General features: G+C 36.7%; 1 protein-coding gene across 4 annotated transcripts in view; it reads left to right on the top strand.

Annotated features, from left to right (window-relative positions):
• The window catches only part of GRIA4 (glutamate ionotropic receptor AMPA type subunit 4), a 367,574-nt gene that overhangs the window by 329,665 nt on the left and 19,896 nt on the right, over positions 1-18,013 (top strand). The gene's annotated exons all lie outside the window — the stretch shown is intronic.

An 18,013-nucleotide genomic window follows, 5' to 3' on the forward strand; every position in this document is an offset into this window, starting at 1 on the left:
AAAGGGGTGGTACAGTGGCTCACACCTGTAATTCCAGCACTTTGAGAGGCCAAGGCAGGTGGATTTCTTGAGCCCAGGAGATTGAGACCGGCCTAGGCAACATGGCAAAACCCCGTCTCTACAAAAAAAATAGAAAAATATTAGCTGGGCTTGATGGTGCATGCCTGTTGTCCTAGCTACCCAGGAGGGAGGACTGCTTGAGCCTGGGAGGTAGAGGTTTCAGTGAGTCATGATCATGCCACTGCACTCCAGCCTGGGTGACACAGCCAGACCCTGTCTCAAAAAAAAAATAAAAGTTAAATTAAAAAATAAATAAAAACATCTAGAAGTTGAGATGGAAAAAGAAAAATAGACCACATGGATTATGAAAGGCACCAGCTTCTAGATCCTATTCAGCAATAATTATTTGTTATCATTTTCCGCCAAAGAAGCTAGATCTTGTGTGATTCAAGTAGATTTTAGGAAAGTTTTAAGATCAGGTAACAGAGACACTTGGGGCTCAAGAAGAAGAAATTTTTAGGAAAGGAGAAAAAAAAATGTACCAAAAAAATGAGAATTCAGGCAGTTTGTTGCAAAAAATAAAGAGTCATCATCTTTCAGTAATACAGGTCTACGATTTTGCTACAAACGTGTTTAGAAGCCTTGCATATCCTTACATGTTAGAGCATGTAATGAAAGAAAATCCTTTCCAAAGGATATTTTTTGTTAGAGGCTATTGTTTTCTGAGCAGGAACAATAGTGGCTATGTGACTAGGAACTTACATGAAAAGACACATACAAAATAAGAAATTCATGTTAACATCAAAACATAATATCTACTTATGTAGATATGTATATTATAATGGTTATCAAATCCAGAAACTTAAGCATTAAACTTTTAGAACATGGCATATTTTGTTGACTGATTGTCTGATAAAACCTAATTTTGACTTTCTCACTCACTGACTTCTTTAATGAAAAGTACAGGATATAGTTGAATCACATTATTTATTCTTAATTTATTCATCCTGAATTTTAAGATGCAGACACATGGACTCTCCACTGAAGCAGTCACACAAAAGAAGGAAATTGTCACAACATTGTCAGTGAACTCTTTATATGTTAGAATTTGATGTTTACATGGACATTTGTTATATCAGGAAGATTTGTTGTACTTTGAATTCTTATAAAATACTTCATAGAAATCTCACTCAGGGAAACAATTGGTGGTAGTTCTACAGTGACTTAGCTCTTTTGGATAGCAGAACATTGAAATGAAAGCACCATTTTTCTGTTTTGTTGCTTAGTAAAGTGAAAAGCATTGATTTATAGTACTTTCACTCAATTTATTAAGTATATTTAAAATAGTTCATGAAAGTGTCCAAACTAATAGCTTAAGATACTCAACTTCTGACAAGTAGCAAATAACTGAACGACCATGTAATATGTGTAATATGTTCTAGTATTAACACCTATAGAAGCAAATGTAGGTGAGACTATTTTAAGAATTTAAACTTTTTGTCACATTTTGAAATTTGAGTTGTTTAAAAAACTGGCATTAGAATATATTTCTATTTTGAAATATGACTATGAGCCCTGTTGCTTTCAAAATAAGCTGCTTTGTATCTTCACTTAGAATCTCATAAACTTAAAATATTTAAAGACTCATGGATTTAGAATCCTTAAGCTTCAACTGTTTTCAGAGAATAACAGAAAAGCTACATATTCTCATAGATGTGAGTCCCCATGTATCTGAACTTTGAATAAAAAGCTCAGCTTCCTTTCATTAGCTTGTAATCTCTGTTTCTGTAAGAAGTACTCTTAGTTTGTAATCCCTATTTCTATAAGCAGCACTGTTTTTACTAAAGTTTCTTCTCTAATTTGTGTTGCTCTCCAGCCTAAACAAAATCCAGGCCAAAAGCTCTGATAGGTGAAGCAAGATCAATTAAAACACATTTTAGGTGATAAGAGCAATATCCAAATGCTGGCCTGTGGCTAAGGAACCTGAAATCTTAAATGAAAGAAGAAAGTGGGAACTTTTTATTTTTAAATTTTCACTCTCAAGAATTTAATGGAAAATTTATAGTCTTTGTATGTGAAGTTTAAATAGATTCATTTAGTGAGTTACATATATATTAAAATATGCAGTGAAATAAATCTTAAACCAGAGTTGACACTTAATATCTGTCGGTAATAAATGTAATTTTTAATTTTTAAAATAAAGATAAATCATGTTATTCTAAGAAGTAAATTTAGTAACAGAATAATTTTCTTCCTTTCTTTTTTTTTTTTTTTTTTTTTTGGAGATGGAGTCTTGCTTTGTCGCCAGGCAGGAGTGCAGTGACGTGATCTTGGCTCACTGCAACCTCCGCCTCCCAGGTGCAAGAGATTCTCCTGCCTCAGCCCCCTGAGTAGCTGGGACTACAGGTGCCTGCCACCATGCCGAGCTAACTTTTTGTATTTTTAGTAAAGACAGGATTTCCCCATATTGGCCAGGATGGTCTCGATATCTTGACCTCGTGACCCGCCCACCTTGGCCTCCCTAATTGCTGGGAATACAAGCGTGAGCCACCGTGCCCAGCCAACAGAATAATTTTCTAAAAGTGATGTGCTTTCTTGGCTAAACTTGAATAGAATTGCTTTATAAAAATCCATTATGGACAAGTTTTATCTTGAAGTTTAGTTAGGAGTATCGCATTTCCCTTGATATTAGCAACAAAGTTGCATTTGATTTTATCATTTAGTGTTCCTTCCTTGTCTGGCTGCATAAAGTGAATTGGCGACCAGTTTATTTTAGCTATCTATAATCTCACGGAAATATCTTCTAAGATTATTTTGTTTATACAGTGGACCAAATTGTCAGCCATTATTCATAAAGATAGCTAGTGTCAATAATATTTTTATGTCCACTCGCCAACATTTAATAGACAGTTTTGAAGTGTTTTGTTTTAAAACACACTTCATATCAGGACTTCCCAAAATTCATTAGTTGTCATAGTTGAAGGATTCCCTTCCATTGCCCAGAACACTATTTTATTTTAATAGGTTGCTTGCAAAATAGCACATGAGGTTATATCACTTCTTCTGTAGTTATTGCATAACAACTATAATTATTGCCCTGTATTAGGACTGAAAATAGTATAAAGTACCCTAAGACACAGTTGTTACCCTTCAAGAGAAAGAAAATATTTACGTAGATCATGTTGTAAAGTAATGTGTGACTCAAAGCAAATGTGAGTACTGAAATACTAGATCTTATCATTTAAAGAAGAAAAAGATAAACAGCATCTGCAGTATCTGGGAAACACCTCATAAAGAAGACTCAGATGTATTAGTTTATAACTATTAGCAAATGAATATGTAAGTCAGTGAGTGATTACTGGAAAATGTTAAGAAATTCAGAAAGACTAAGGGAAGGAGAAAAAGGAATTCCTGGTGAATGTTCTGAGTTTGGAGTCCATTCTGAATAAAATATAGTGAGGACAATAAGAAAACTAACCTGGCTGAAGGCAGAGAGAATCGACTTGGAGGATTAGTTTGATTAAGAGACTTGACTTCTGTGTTAGACAAACCCAGCTTCCTGTTTCACTTTTGCCACTTACTAGCCAATCAACTTTAGGCCTCACTATCCTCATCTGTAAAATGGAGATGTAATCCTACCATATGGGATTGTTGTAAAGATTCAATGAGAATAATAAGAACTTCACACAGTGTCTGGCTAAAGAAAATATAATACAGTTATCATTTAAAAGTGTATGTAAGCTAAATTGTTGAGAAACCTTGAATGTCAGAAAAGTTAGAATAGTATCTTGGAGGCAATCATGAATTCCTGAAGATTTTTGATAAGGCATTCTAAACAAGCAGAGAAGCAAAGTTATTCTGACTCTGGGTAGCAGAGGATGGATTGAGAAAGCCAGTGGATCTGGTCTTGGGTGATAAAGCCTTCAACTAAAGTGATGCCAGTTGAATACAAATGAAAATATAAATATGAGAATCACTTGTCATAAAAACAGTTCTTAATGGATAATTGGCTAGAGGAAAGGAAGGGAAATGAAAATTCAAAGATGAGACTGAGTTTTTGTGGTTGGGCCTTGTTATTTTGGCATTCATTTTTATAGTTCTATTTCTTCTGTGTAGAATCTCCTAAGCTATGATACTGAAGCTTCTATATGGTACTGTTCTTGGGACCCAAGATTACATATCTCAAAAGATTAGAACTTAAATCAATAAGAACTTTGTATGTGTGAAAAAAAAAGACATTTTATCTTTGGAAGAAAATCCTACCATCTAGTTAAATCAAGTCATTTCATATAGATTACTGGTAATGCTTTTCAAAGAAAATTATCTGCTACCCTTCCTTCTTGGGTATTTAGGATGTATCTGTTCAGTTGACAAGACCACCTGCCTTTCCAGTTTTTTCTCAGCTCAAGGAGTATTTAGCCTGAGAGGACTGAAATTGCCATCTTACAATGGCTTCCAAAACTTAATCAGGCGTAGACCCTACCAAGCCTGACAAACTTCTCAGAAAAAAGAAAATTTCCCACAGAGAGCCACAGAAGGATGAATATAGTTTAGCTACACAGGGAAGAGTCATGATAGGAAATAAAAGGTATCCTGGTACTATAGGAAGAGCACTGGACCAGAAGGCAGAAGACCTGCACCCCAGCTGGGCTTTGATGGACAAGTCACCTATTTTCATTAGGCCCCAGGGTCTGCATCCTGGGACCTAATGAGAACGTTGGGCATAACCTCTTACCTACGTTTTGAGTCAAAAATTCTGAGATTCTAAGTCTTTAAAGCAGTTCAAGTTTTTTAGGAGTCAGCAAAGGATGGGAAAAGTAAAGATGATCTGTGGACCATGGAATGGAATCCTGGAAATCACATAAGGAGATGAAGAAATCAAGAGTCGGAGACAGTGGGGGAGTCCACACAGTAAATCACGGTCCAGGCAGGGCATCTGCATGAAAGACACAGTACTGTTGAACAGTTCACATGCTGTTTATGTAGCAGAGACCAGTTCCTACATTTTAAAATTGTATTTTACTTACTTTAAAGTAAATTTACTTTAGAATAATAATAACCACAACTTGAAAAATGAATGCTATTCAGAGATAACTTGAAGCACTTCATTAGCTAGCCCTGGTCTCATTTGAAACAAAACTCTCATATGTATAATTTGAGCACAGTGATAATAACAAGGGAGAGGCCTGAGGTAGGGACTTTACTGAGTAGAGTCTCAAACAGCACCCTAAGGCCACCACAAATAAATAAAATTTGTGGTATGAAATATGAATAGTTGAAATTTTCTCAATATCATATAACTAAAAGCATCTTTCCAGTTTTTTAAAAATTTTTATTGGTTTCACATTCAGTATTTAAAAATGGGAGTGGGTGTGGTGGCTTATGCCTGTAATCCCAGGCAAGTGGATTGCTTCAGCCCAGGAGTTCAAGACCAGCATGGGCAACATGGCAAAACCACATTTCTACAAAACATACAAAAGCTAGTTGGCTATGGTGGTGTGCACGTGCAGTCAATCTTGGCTACTTAGGAGGCTGAGGTGGGAGGATCACCTGAGCCTGGGGAGGTCAAAGCTGCAGTGAGCCATAATCATGCCACTTCACTCCAGCCTGGGCAACAGAGTGAGACCCTGTCTCAAAACATAAAAATAATAAAAAATGAAAATGTTCTGCATATGATGTAGTTGTACAACGATCATAGATTGAGGCTAGTACCTTGGAAATCCCTTCTCAATAAATTAGTCTTAAAATCTCTGCTCTATTAAAATTCTGAGCCACCAGGTGTCATAGAAATGTTTTTATTTCTCTTATCTTTAATAGACAGACTTGGAAGTCATCACTAACTATTTTTAAAATAAATGTTATTCGAATTTAGAATAGATATCTTTTTAATCTGTGTTCAAGTTGCCCTTCCAAGGTCTGTGAACCCCTGAAATTATATATCAGTCTGGGGTTTTGTAAGTTTGTGCATCTCTTCCTGAGAAAGTATTTGTAGTTTCATGGAATTCCAAAAGAGATCCATGACCCAAAGTAAGTAAGAAAATTCTACTCTGTGACCTAAAATTGACAAAATCAAGAAGCTAAGCTTCGTGAAATATTTGTAAATATTACCTAAAAAATACTCAACACTAAAAATATAATTAAAATTTTCATTGATCACAATCCCTAGCTAATGCTCTGGCTGAGTTACTGGGAGACATCCTCACAAAAATCACAAAGCTCCTTCAAAGAATCACATTCCTCAGACCCATGTCTCAACTAGAAATTAATCGTGCAAATTCCAATGAACATGCAATTTATAGACAATTGCTGGAAGCCAGACAAGTATCTGTTTAACATGTTCAGCTCTCCTTGACTCAACTTGGAATATGAAATACAAAGGTTTCCACACTAACTTAATTATATATATGTCATCCAAAACTCAAAGCAAAGACACTAAATCCTTCCTTATCAAAGTAGTTTTCAAGTGCTCATTGCAAATCATGCTGGGTCTGAATTGTCTTTCCACTTACAAAATTTTTTCTCTCCTTATTTTAATATTAAATTCCTGATCAATAGTACCATTTAATGCAAATCTTACTTGTCATTGCATAGGCAAACTGGAGTAAAAACTCAGTATCTTTTCTAAAAACTTTTTGCATATATATGTAGAGCAATCTAGCCCAAATTCTGCCTTTGGAAATGAGTGCACAAATCCAATGAAGCAAAAAGAGCCTTGTGCTTGTCTACTGGAAGGAATAATTTGGGAAGAAAAGTAATAGCACAGCTACAAGTTAAATTGAAAACTTAGTGGAGCATTGATAATGCTGAAAACTGGCTACTCTTCGAGGCCTAAATAGTTGATAAAGGGTAGAATTGTGACTGCAAAAGCCTTTCTTTAAAATTAGACATATTTAGTTCTTAACTCTTCATCATTTGACAGCCTATTGATTCTTATTTACTTTTTGTGTTTTCTTGATTAATAAAAAAGTCATTTGTTCTCAGTAGGTCATTAATTGACTTTACACAGAGTTATGGGGTTTGTTGTAAATTCTCAGCTTTTTTGCAAACTTGCTCCATTCACCTTTATTTGGAGGACATCATTAATTCAACTTCAAAAGTAAATCCTATGTGATATTTGCTTCTCTCTACGTATTTCATCTTGTTATATGGAATATGCATAGAATTTTTGTGAAAAGACTGACAATGCAGCTATCATTTAATAACAGAATGAATAGTCTATGTAGAGTTGGTTATTCATATTTCATGAAATTACTATTTTCTTATTAGCATGGTTCTGGGAAAACTATAGCACCTATATATGTATATACATACACACACACACACACACACACACACACACACACACACACAAACACACACATTTGCTGCTCACGAAGCTTAAATCAAATGAGTTTTCCAATCTGGAATTTTAGTTTGATTTCAAGAAAGGTATAAAATAAATATGTAACATGATAGAATATAAAAATAAATCGTATTTTTTTAAGTCCTACAAACAAATCCACAAAAAGACTTTTGCTTAGGGTCTCTAATACTTGTTAGAGAAAGAACATAGTTGCTAGCTATAAATCTCTTTTTCTGAAAACAGAGATACAAGCTTTTTCTTTTTTTGTAAGCAGGACTCAAGCCTATTCAGTCACATTCATTTAATTCAGCCTAAGGGAAAAGACTCACCTTGTCTATATAAATATGTGTGAAACAGCAAGTCTTCTCCCTAGGTTCCTAAGAGTTCTATTAACCTCCTGTAGCTCCTATTCGATGGGGTATGTCTGCTAATTGATGCATTACTCATACTTCTCTGCCTGACCTGTTCCCATCAAATAAAGTAGAGCCCTTATTGAAGTCAAATACATCACATGTCCTCCAGCCTGTGACTAGAGGGACAAAACCAACTGAACCAAAGCAAACCACATAATCAGGAACAATAAATGTTTTTCTAAGAACTTTAAGAAAACACCTAATTTATACCTCAAATTTTATTTAATCCAAAATAGAGTATTTTTTTTTTTTGGCTTGAATAAAACAATTCCATTAGGTATTACATTACAAAATAACTGAAAGCTTTGTTTGTTTTTTACTAATTAATACAGTATCACTTCCCACTGCCCAGAAAATTGTGGGTGTGTGGGGAGGCATAAAGAACAAATGCAATTTAAGTTCATCATAATCTTACACCCAGATATTGTGATTTGTTGTATTTTCTTCCATATTCTTTTCAACAATCAACATTATATATACATATACTTATATATAAATGTATAGTTTATTCTCAGACTAAGATCAAAGTGAATACAATCTTGTTTCTTTTTCCACTTAACATTATACTATAAGCACTTCCTCTTGCCATTGAAATTTTTTTAATGGTTATCAAACATCAATCATATGGATCATTCCTACTTATCAATACAATCACCCCAGAAGCTTTGTAACATACGGTACCCCAATCTAGAAAAACCTGATACAGTGGGGTTAGGTCTGAGCATCAGTATTTGCAATAGGCAGTTATTATACTCAAGTCAAACTTGAGACCACTTGTGTAAACCAAAATCTCCTTAATCTTCCCTTCTTTTAGATATGTATATTGCTTTCAATGTTTTGCTATATATCCTCCCTTCTTTTGGATATGTATATTGTTTTTAATGTTTTGCTATATATCCTCCCTTCTTTTAGATATGTATATCGCTTTCAATGTTTTGAGATATATGTATATAAATCTCATTATATACATACATGTAACGTTATATATATATATATATGTAAAACGTTACATGTATGTATATAATGAGATTTATCATAAGTCATTTTGGCAGCACCTTTAATTTCTTAGGATTGATTGCTGAAAGGGGAATTATTTAATTAAGGGTGAGAATTGTTTTAAAGCTTTTGTTGTATAAAGCCAAATTATTTTCTTTTTGGTTTTTAATTCTTTTGGAAAAAAAATTCTTCTTTAAAAAATGGGATACATTTGCAGAATAAGCAGGTTTGTTACATAGGTATACATGTGCCATGATGGTTTGCTGCACCTGTTGACCCATCCTCTAAGTTCCCTCCCCTCACCCCCAACCCCCCAACAGGCCCTGGTGTGTACTGTTCCCCTCTCTGTGTCCATGTGTCCTCAGTGTTCAACTCCCACTTATGAGTGAGAACATGCGGGGTTTTGTTTTCTGTTCCTGTGTTAGTTTGCTGAGGATGATGGCTTCCAGCTTCATTAATGTCCCGGCAAAGGACATAATCTCATTCCTTTTCATGGCTGCATAGTATTCTGTGGTAGATATGTACCACATTTTCTTTATCCAGTCTATCTTTGATGGGCATTTGGGTTGGTTCCATGTCTTTGCTATTGTAAATAGTGCTGCAATAAACATATGTATGCATGTGTCTTTATAGTAAAATGATTTATATTCCTTTGGGTGTATACCCAGTAATGGGATTGCTGGGTCATGGTATTTCTGGTTCTAGATCCTTCAAGAATCACCATACTGTCTTCCACAATGGTTAAACTAATTTAAATTCCCACCAACAGTGTAAAAGTATTCCTATTTTTCCACAGCCTTGCCAGCATCTATTGTTTCCAGACTTTTTAAAAATCACCATTCTGACTGGTGTGAGATGGTGGTATCTCATTGTGGGTTTGATTTGCATTTCTCTAATGATCAGTGATCTTGAGGGTTTTTTCATATGTTTATTAGCCGTGTAAATGTCTTCTTTTGACATGTGTCTGTTCATGTCCTTTGCCCAATTTTTGATGGGGTTGTTTTTCTCTTGTAAATTTGTTCAAGTTCCTTGTAAATTCTGGATATTAGACCTTTGTCAGATGAGTAGATTGCAAAAATTGTCTTCCATTCTGTAGATTGCCTGTTCACTCTGATGATAGTTTCTTTTGCTGTGCAGAAGCTCTTTTTAATTATTATTATTACACTTTAAGTTCTAGGGTACATGTGCACAACATGCAGGTTTCTTACATATGTATACATGTGCCATGTTAGTGTGCTGCACCCATTAGCTATCATTTACTTTAGGTATATCTCCTAATGCTGTCCCTCCTCCCTCCCACACTCCATAACAGGCCCCGGTGTGTGATGATCCCCATCCTGCGTCCAAGTGTTCTCATTGTTCACTTCCCACCTATGAGCAAGAACATGCGGTGTTTGGTTTTCTGTCCTTGCGATAGTTTGCTCAGAATGATGGTTTACAGCTTCATCCATGTCCCTACAAAGGACATGAATTCATCCTTTTTTATGGCTACATAGTATTCCATGGTATATATGTGCCACATTTTTTTAATCCAGTCTATCATTGATGGACATTTGGGTTGGTTCCAAGTCTTTGCTATTGTGAATAGTGCTGCAATAAACATACGTGTGCATGTGTCTTTTTAGCGGCATGATTTATAATCCTTTGGGTATATACCCAGTAATGGGATGACTGGGTCAAATGGTATTTCTAGTTTTAGATCCTTGAGGAATCGCCACACTATCTTCCACAATGGTTGAACTAGTTTACAGTCTTACCAACAGTGTAAAAGTGTTCCTATTTCTCCACATCGTCTCTAGCACCTGTTATTTCCTGACTTTGTAATAATCACCATTCTAACTGGTATGTGATGGTATCTCATTGTGGTTTTGATTTGCATTTCTCTGATGGCCAGTGACGATGAGCATTTTTACATGTCTCTGTTGGCTGCATAACTGTCTTCTTTTGAGCAGTGTCTGTTCATATCCTTAGCCCACTTTTTGATGGGGTTGTTTGATTTTTTTCTTGTAAATTTGTTTAAGTTCTTTGTAGATTCTGGATATTAGCCCCTTGTCAGATGGGTAGATTGTAAAAATTTTCTCCCATTCTCTAGGTTGCCTGTTCACTCTGATGGTAATTTATTTTGCTGTGCAGAAGCTCTTTAGTTTAATTATATCCCATTTGTCAATTTTGGGGTTTGTTGCCATTGCTTTTGGTGTTTTAGACATGAAGTCCTTGCCCATGCCTATGTTCTGAATGGTATTGCCTAGGTTTTCTTCTAGGGTTTTTTATGGTTTTAGGTCTAACATTTAAATCTTTAATCCATCTTGAATTAATTTTTGTATAGGGTGTAAGGAAAGGATCCAGTTTCGGCTTTCTACGTATGACTAGCCAGTTTTCCCAGCTCCATTTATTAAATAGGGAATCCTTTCCCCATTTCTTGTTTTTGTCAGCTTTGTCAAAGAACAGATGGTTGTAGATGTGTGGTATCATTTCTGAGGGGTCTTTTCTGTTCCATTTGTCCATATCTCTGTTTTGGTACCAGGACCATGCTGTTTTGGTTACTGTAGCCTTGTAGTATAGTTTGAAGTAGGTAACGTGATGCCTCCAGCTTTGTTCTTACGACTTAGGGTTTTCTTGGCAATGTGGACTCTTTTTTGGTTCCATATGAACTTTAAAGTAGTTTTTTCCAATTCTGTGAAGAAAGTTTTTGGTAGCTTGAGGGGGATGGCATTGAATCTATAAATTACCTTGGGCAGTATGGCCATTTTCACAATATTGATTCTTCCTATCCATAAGCATGGAATGTTCTTCCATTTGTTTGTGTCCTCTTTTATTTCATTGAGCAGTGGTTTATAGTTCTCCTTGAAGAGGTCCTTCACATCCCTTGTAAGTTGGATTCTGAGGTATTTTATTCTCTTTGAAGCAATTGTGAATGGGAGTTCATTCATGATTTGGCTCTCTGTTTGTCTGTTATTGGTGTATAAGAATGCTTGTGATTTTTGCACGTTGATTTTGTATCCTGAGACTTTGCTGAAGTTGCTTATCAGCTTAAGAAGATTTTGGGCTGAGACGATGGGGTTTTCTAAATATACAATCATGTCATCTGCAAACAGGGACAATTTGACTTCCTCTTTTCCTAACTGAATACACTTTCTTTCTTTCTCCTGCCTGATTGCCTTGGCCAGAACTTCCAACACTATGTTGAATAGGAGTGGTGACAGAGGGCATCCCAGTCTTTTGCCAGTTTTCAAAGGGAATGCTTCCAGTTTTTGACCATTCAGTATGATATTGGCTGTGGGTTTGTCATAAATAGCTCTTATTATTTTGAGATACATCTCATCAATACCTAGTTTATTGAGAGTTTTTAGCATGAAGGCTATTGAATTTTATCAAAGGCCTTTTCTGCATCTATTGAGATAATCACGTGGTTTTTGTCTTTGGTTCTGTTTATATGATGGATTACTTTTATTGATTTGCGTATGTTGAACCAGCCTTGCATCCCAGGGATGAAGCCAACTTGATTGTGATGGATAAGCTTTTTGATGTGCTGCTGGATTCGGTTTGCCAGTATTTTATTGAGGATTTTTGCATCAATGTTCATCAGGGATATTGGTCTAAAATTCTCTTTGTTTCTTGTGTATCTGCCAGGCTTTGGTATCAGGATGATGCTGGCCAAATAAAATGAGTTAGGGAGGATTCCCTCTTTTTCTATTGATTGGAATAGTTTCAGAAGGAATGATACTAGCTCTTCTTTGTACCTCTGATAGAATTCAGCTGTGAATCCATCTGGGTCTGGACTTTTTTTTGGTTGGTAGGCTATTAATTATTACCTCAATTTCAGAGCCTGTTATTGGTCTATTCAGGGATTCAACTTCTTCCTGGTTTAGTCCTGGGAGGGTGTATGTGTCCAGGAATTTATCAATTTCTTCTAGATTTTTTACTTTATTTGCATAGATGTGTCCAGGAATTTATCAATTTCTTCTAGATTTTCTAGTTTATTTGCATAGAGGTATTTATAGTATTCTCTGATGGTAGTTTGTATTTCTGTGGGATCAGTGGTGATATCCCCTTTATCATTTTTTATTGCATCTATTTGATTCTTCTCTCTTTTCTTCTTTCTTAGTTTTGCTAGCGGTCTATCAATTTTTTTGATCTTTTCAAAAAACCAGCTCCTGGATTCATGGATTTTTTGAAGAGTTTTTTGTGTCTCTATCTCCTTCAGTTCTGCTCCGATACTAATTTCTTGCCTTCTGCTGGCTTTTGAATGTGTTTGCTCTTACTTCTGTAGTTCTTTTAATTGTAATGTTAGGGTGTCAATTTTAGATCTTTCCTGCTTTCTCTTGGGGGCATTTAGTGCTATAAATTTCCCTCTACACATTCCTTTAAAAGTGTCCCAGAGATTCTGGTATGTTGTATCTTTGTTCTCATTGGTTTCAAAGAACATCTTTATTTCTGCCTTCATTTCATTATGTACCCAGTAGTTATTCAGGGGCAAGTTGTTCAGTTTCCATGTAGTTGAGCGATTTTGAGTGAGTTTATTAAGCCTAGTTCTAATTTGATTACACTGTGGTATGAGAAAGTGTTTGTTATGATTTTGGTTCTTTCGCATTTGCTGAGGAGTGTTTTACTTCCAATTATGTGTTCTATTTTAGAATAAGTGCCATGTGGCACTGAGAAGAATGTATATTCTGTTGATTTGGGGTAGAGAGTTCTGTAGATGTCTACTAAGTCCACTTGATCCAGAGATGAGTTCAAGTCCTGAATATCCTTCTTAATTTTCTGTCTCATTGATCTGTCTAATACTCACAGTGTGGTGTTAAAGTCTCCCACTGTTATTGTGTTGGAGTCTAAGTCTCCTTGTAGGTCTCTAAGAACTATTTTTATGAATCTGGGTGCTCCTGTATTGGGTGCATATATATTCAGAATAGTTAGCTTTTCTTGTTGAATTGTTCCCTTTACCATTATGTAATGCCCTTTGTCTTTTTTTTATCTTTGTTGGTTTAAAGTTTTTTTTTTTGCCAGAGACTAGGATTGCAACCCCTGCTTTTTTTTTGCTTTCTATTTGCTTGGTAAAATTTTTTCCATCCCTTTATTTTGAGCCTGTGTGTGTCTTTGCACATAAGATAGGTCTCCTGAATACAGCCACCCAATGGGTCTTGACTCCTTATCCAATTTTCCAGTTTGTGTCTTTTAATTGGGGCATTTAGTCCATTTACATTTAAGGTTAATATTGTTATATTTGAATTTGATCCTGTCATCATGATGCTATTTGGTTACTTTGCATACTAGTTATTGCAGTGGTTTCTTCGTAATGTCATCAGTCTTTATATTTTGGTGCGATTTTGCAGTGCTGATACTGGCTTTTCCCTTCCATATTTAGTGTTTCAGGAGCTCTTGCAGGGCAGCCCTGGTAGTAACAAAATCCCTCAGCATTTGCTTGTCTGGCAAGGATTGTATTTTTCCTTCACTTAAGAAGCTTAGTTTGGCAGGATATGAAATCCTGGGTTTGAAAATTCTTTTCTTTAAGAATGTTAAATATTGACCCCCAATCTATTCTGGCTTGTAGAGTTTCTGCTGAGAGGTTTGCTATCAGTCTGACTTCCCTTTGTAGGTGACCTGGCCTGTCTCTCTGGCTGCCCTTCACAGTTTTCCCTTCATTTTGACCTTGGAGAATCTGAAGATTATGTGTCTTGGGGTTGATCTTCTCATGGGATATCTTAATAGCGTCTTCTGTATTTCCTGTATTTCCTGAATTTGAATGTTGTCCTGTCTTGCTAGGTTGGGGAAGTTCTCCTGGATAATATCCTGAAGTGTGTATTCCAGCTTGTTTCCATTCTCCCTGTCTCCTTCTGGTACTCCAACCAATCATACATTCTGTCTTTTTATGAAGTCTTGGAGGCTTTGTTCACTCCTTTTCCTTCTTTTTTTCTCTATTCTTGTCTGCATGTCTTATTTCAGTAAGGTAGTCTTCAAACTCTGATATCCTTTCTTCCACTTGGTCGATTCGGCTGTTGATACTTGTGTATGCTTCACGAAGTTTCCATGCTGTGTTTTTCAGTTCCATCAGGTCTTTTATGTTCCTCTCTAAACTGGTTATTCTAGTTAGCAATTCCTCTAACCTTTATCAAGGTTCTTAGCTTCTTTGCAATGGGTTAAAACATGCATTTTTAGCTCATTGTAGTTTTTATTACCCATTTTCTGAAACCTACTTCTGTCAATTCTCCATCTAATCTTCCATCCAGTTCTGCACCCTTGATGGAGAGAGATTGTGATCATTTGGAGGAAAACAGGCACTCTAGCCTTTTGGGTTTTCAGCATTTTTCCATTAATTCTTTCTCATCTTCATGGGTTTGTCCAGTTTCGTTCTTTGAGGCTGCTGACCCTTGGATGGGGTTTTTGTGGGGGCCTTTTTGTTGTTGTTGTTGTTGTTGATGCTGTCATTGTTGCTGTTTGTTTTTCTTTCAATAATCAGGGCCCTCTTCTGTAGGGCTACTGCAGTTTGCCAGGGATTTACTTTAGGCCTTATTCATCTGATTTGCTCATGCCGGGAGATGTCACTCAAGGAAGCTGGAAAGCAGCCAAGATAGGTGCCTGCTCCTTCTTCTTGGACCTCTGACCTCGAGGGCCACCAACCTGATGCCAGTAGGATCGCTCTGGTGATAGGGTGTCTGACAACCCTTGTTGGAGGGTCTCAATCAGTTGGGTGGCAGGACCTATTCAACAAAGCACTTTGTCCCTTGGTGGAGAGGGTGTGTTTTGCTAGGGGGAAACCCACCCATCTGAGCTGCCCGGATTCCTCAGAACTACCAGGAGGAGAGGCTAAGTCTGCTGGTCCGCAGAGACTGCAGCCACCTCTGCCTCTAGGAGCTCAGGCCCAGGGAGACCCGAATTCTGTTCCTGAGCCTCTGGCTGGAATTATTGGAGATCCTGCAGGGAAGCCCCGCCCACTGAGGAAGGATCGTCGGGATTAGGCCTGAAGAGTCACTCTGACTGGAGACTGCCACAGCCGGGAGCAAGCTGTCCAGCCTCCCTGGCTCCAGCAGGGAAAAAGCACAGCCTGGAGCTACAGAAATGGGTGCTGCCCTTCCCCCACCCAGGTAGCTTAGCATGTTAGGCAGTTGTGAGTCCCAGTGCTGGCGGCAGCCCCTCCCCCAAGCAGCTGAAAAGGCTTAGACAGCAGGCAGAGGCAGCTGGTGCTGGTTGCCCCTCCGCCCCCTCCCCCCCTCCCCCGCCCCGCCCTGAGTTCGGTAGGTTCAAGCAGATTCCAGCTGAGAGGCTGTAAGAATCTACATGTTCCAAGGTTGGGACGTTAGACCCCGGTGGCATGGGTTCGCGAGTGGGATCTTCCCATCTGTGGGCTGCACAGTTCGGTGGGAAAAGCACAGTTTCCCCGGAATGGTAGCGTACTCACCGCCTCCCTTGGCTGTGTGGAGGAAGTTCCCCTTCCCCATGTGGGTCACCACACCACACTGCTCTTCCTTCTCTCAGTGGGTCAGGCAAGCCCTCTAGTCAATTTTGATGAGAGAACCTGGATACCTTGGTTGCCGGTGAAGGATTCAGAGGCTTATTATGTTTTTTCCCGATGGAAGCCTCCGAACACCACAGCTTCTAGTCCGCCATCTTGGCCCCGCCCATCCTATCTCCGGTGTTTAATTATATCATCAGTGAATGAGAATGCCTGCTCCTCGTATTAAATACTCAACTATACAAAGCACATCTTTATCTTTCCTAGTATGAATGATGAGAAATGAATTTGCATTGCATTAATTCACATTAGTTGTACTCCAAATAAGGCAGAATTATTTTTATATGGTTTCAGTTTAACTTCAAATAAGGCTGAATTATTTTATATGATTTATGTTTCTTGCTGCGTAAGTTATCTATCCATGTTTTTTGCTGACTTTAAAGGAAAGTTCTTATTTTTACACAATTTCTTGTTTTCACACTATTTTTAGTGTTTTTAAACTGTTAAGATTTATTGACGACTATAAAAAACCCTCTCAGCCTCATTCAGGTAAATATTCTGAACATTTTAACACTTGATATTTAAATGTTATAGAATATAGTATGAAAAGAGCACTCCAGTGAAGAGGTCACAGGACTCAAACTATGTATACAGTACTCATACTCCTTATCTTGGAACCAGAAGTGTTTTGGATTTCAGGTTTTTTTTTTTTTTTTTTTTTTTTTGGATTTTTGAATATTTGCATTATACTTACCACCAGTTCAGCATTCCTAATCTGAAAACCTGCAATCTAAAACGTTTCCAAAAAAAATTGTGTTAAGTGCCAACATGATGCTCAAAGGAAATGCACATTGGAGCTAATATTTAGGATTTCAGATTTTTGGATTAGGGATACTCAACTAGCATAACTAATGGATACTGGATACTTTCTTATAAGGATAATAATCCACTAACACAATTACACAGTAGTTAAGACAGATAAATTGTATTATTTCTGTATACTATTGCCATCATAGTCAACAATAAAAGTGTTCATCCCATTAAGTGAGATGGAATTGAATGCGTTTAAACCAGACCAAAGAGAATACTGCAAATTATTTGTTCTACAAACTACATGTGTCCTGAATATCTTGTGGGCAGACATTGACAAAATCTAAGAAGTTGTATCATTTGTCCTTTACAACAATATTTACAAATCCCGGATATCAGAAAAATAAAAGTAAACTTTATGAAAACTTTTTAAACTTGCCCTGTTTATTTAGGTTGACATTTTATCAGATATACACTTTAATACCTCACCAATAGAGAAATTATACTATAAGCAATATGATGTAGAAGTAAATATAATGAGTAAGGCATAAAAGTAAGCCTAAAAGCATATCCAGATCTATATAATTTAATGATAAGTTATTTATGGAGGGGGAAAGAATAAGCAATAAATGTCTTAGCCTGCATTAAGCATGCTTTTCACGAGGAAATCTTACTTTGCACTAGATTAATGTGCCCCAAATTATTAATAATAAATGGAAAAAATTTGCATATGTTAGTTCCCATACTAAAGTTTTGGTTTTATATGACATTTCAACAAAATTCTCATTAACAAAAGTAAGTCTCAAATGCTAGGTCAGTAAAGTACGGATTTTTATAATCTAATTCATTTGAAGGAAATTCCAGAAATAAAAACTTTTGGAAGTTTTTCAGAGGTCCTGGAAGTTGACCAAGTGAGCATTTAATTCCAGGCCTGAATCAAATTCCCTGTCATCTCATTACTATGAGAAAAGCTATTTGGGGAAGGGATTTTCTCACCTAGATTTT

Source organism: Piliocolobus tephrosceles, chromosome 13 (genome assembly GCF_002776525.5).
Source record: "Piliocolobus tephrosceles isolate RC106 chromosome 13, ASM277652v3, whole genome shotgun sequence".
In the NCBI taxonomy this organism is placed as follows: Eukaryota; Metazoa; Chordata; class Mammalia; order Primates; family Cercopithecidae; genus Piliocolobus; species Piliocolobus tephrosceles.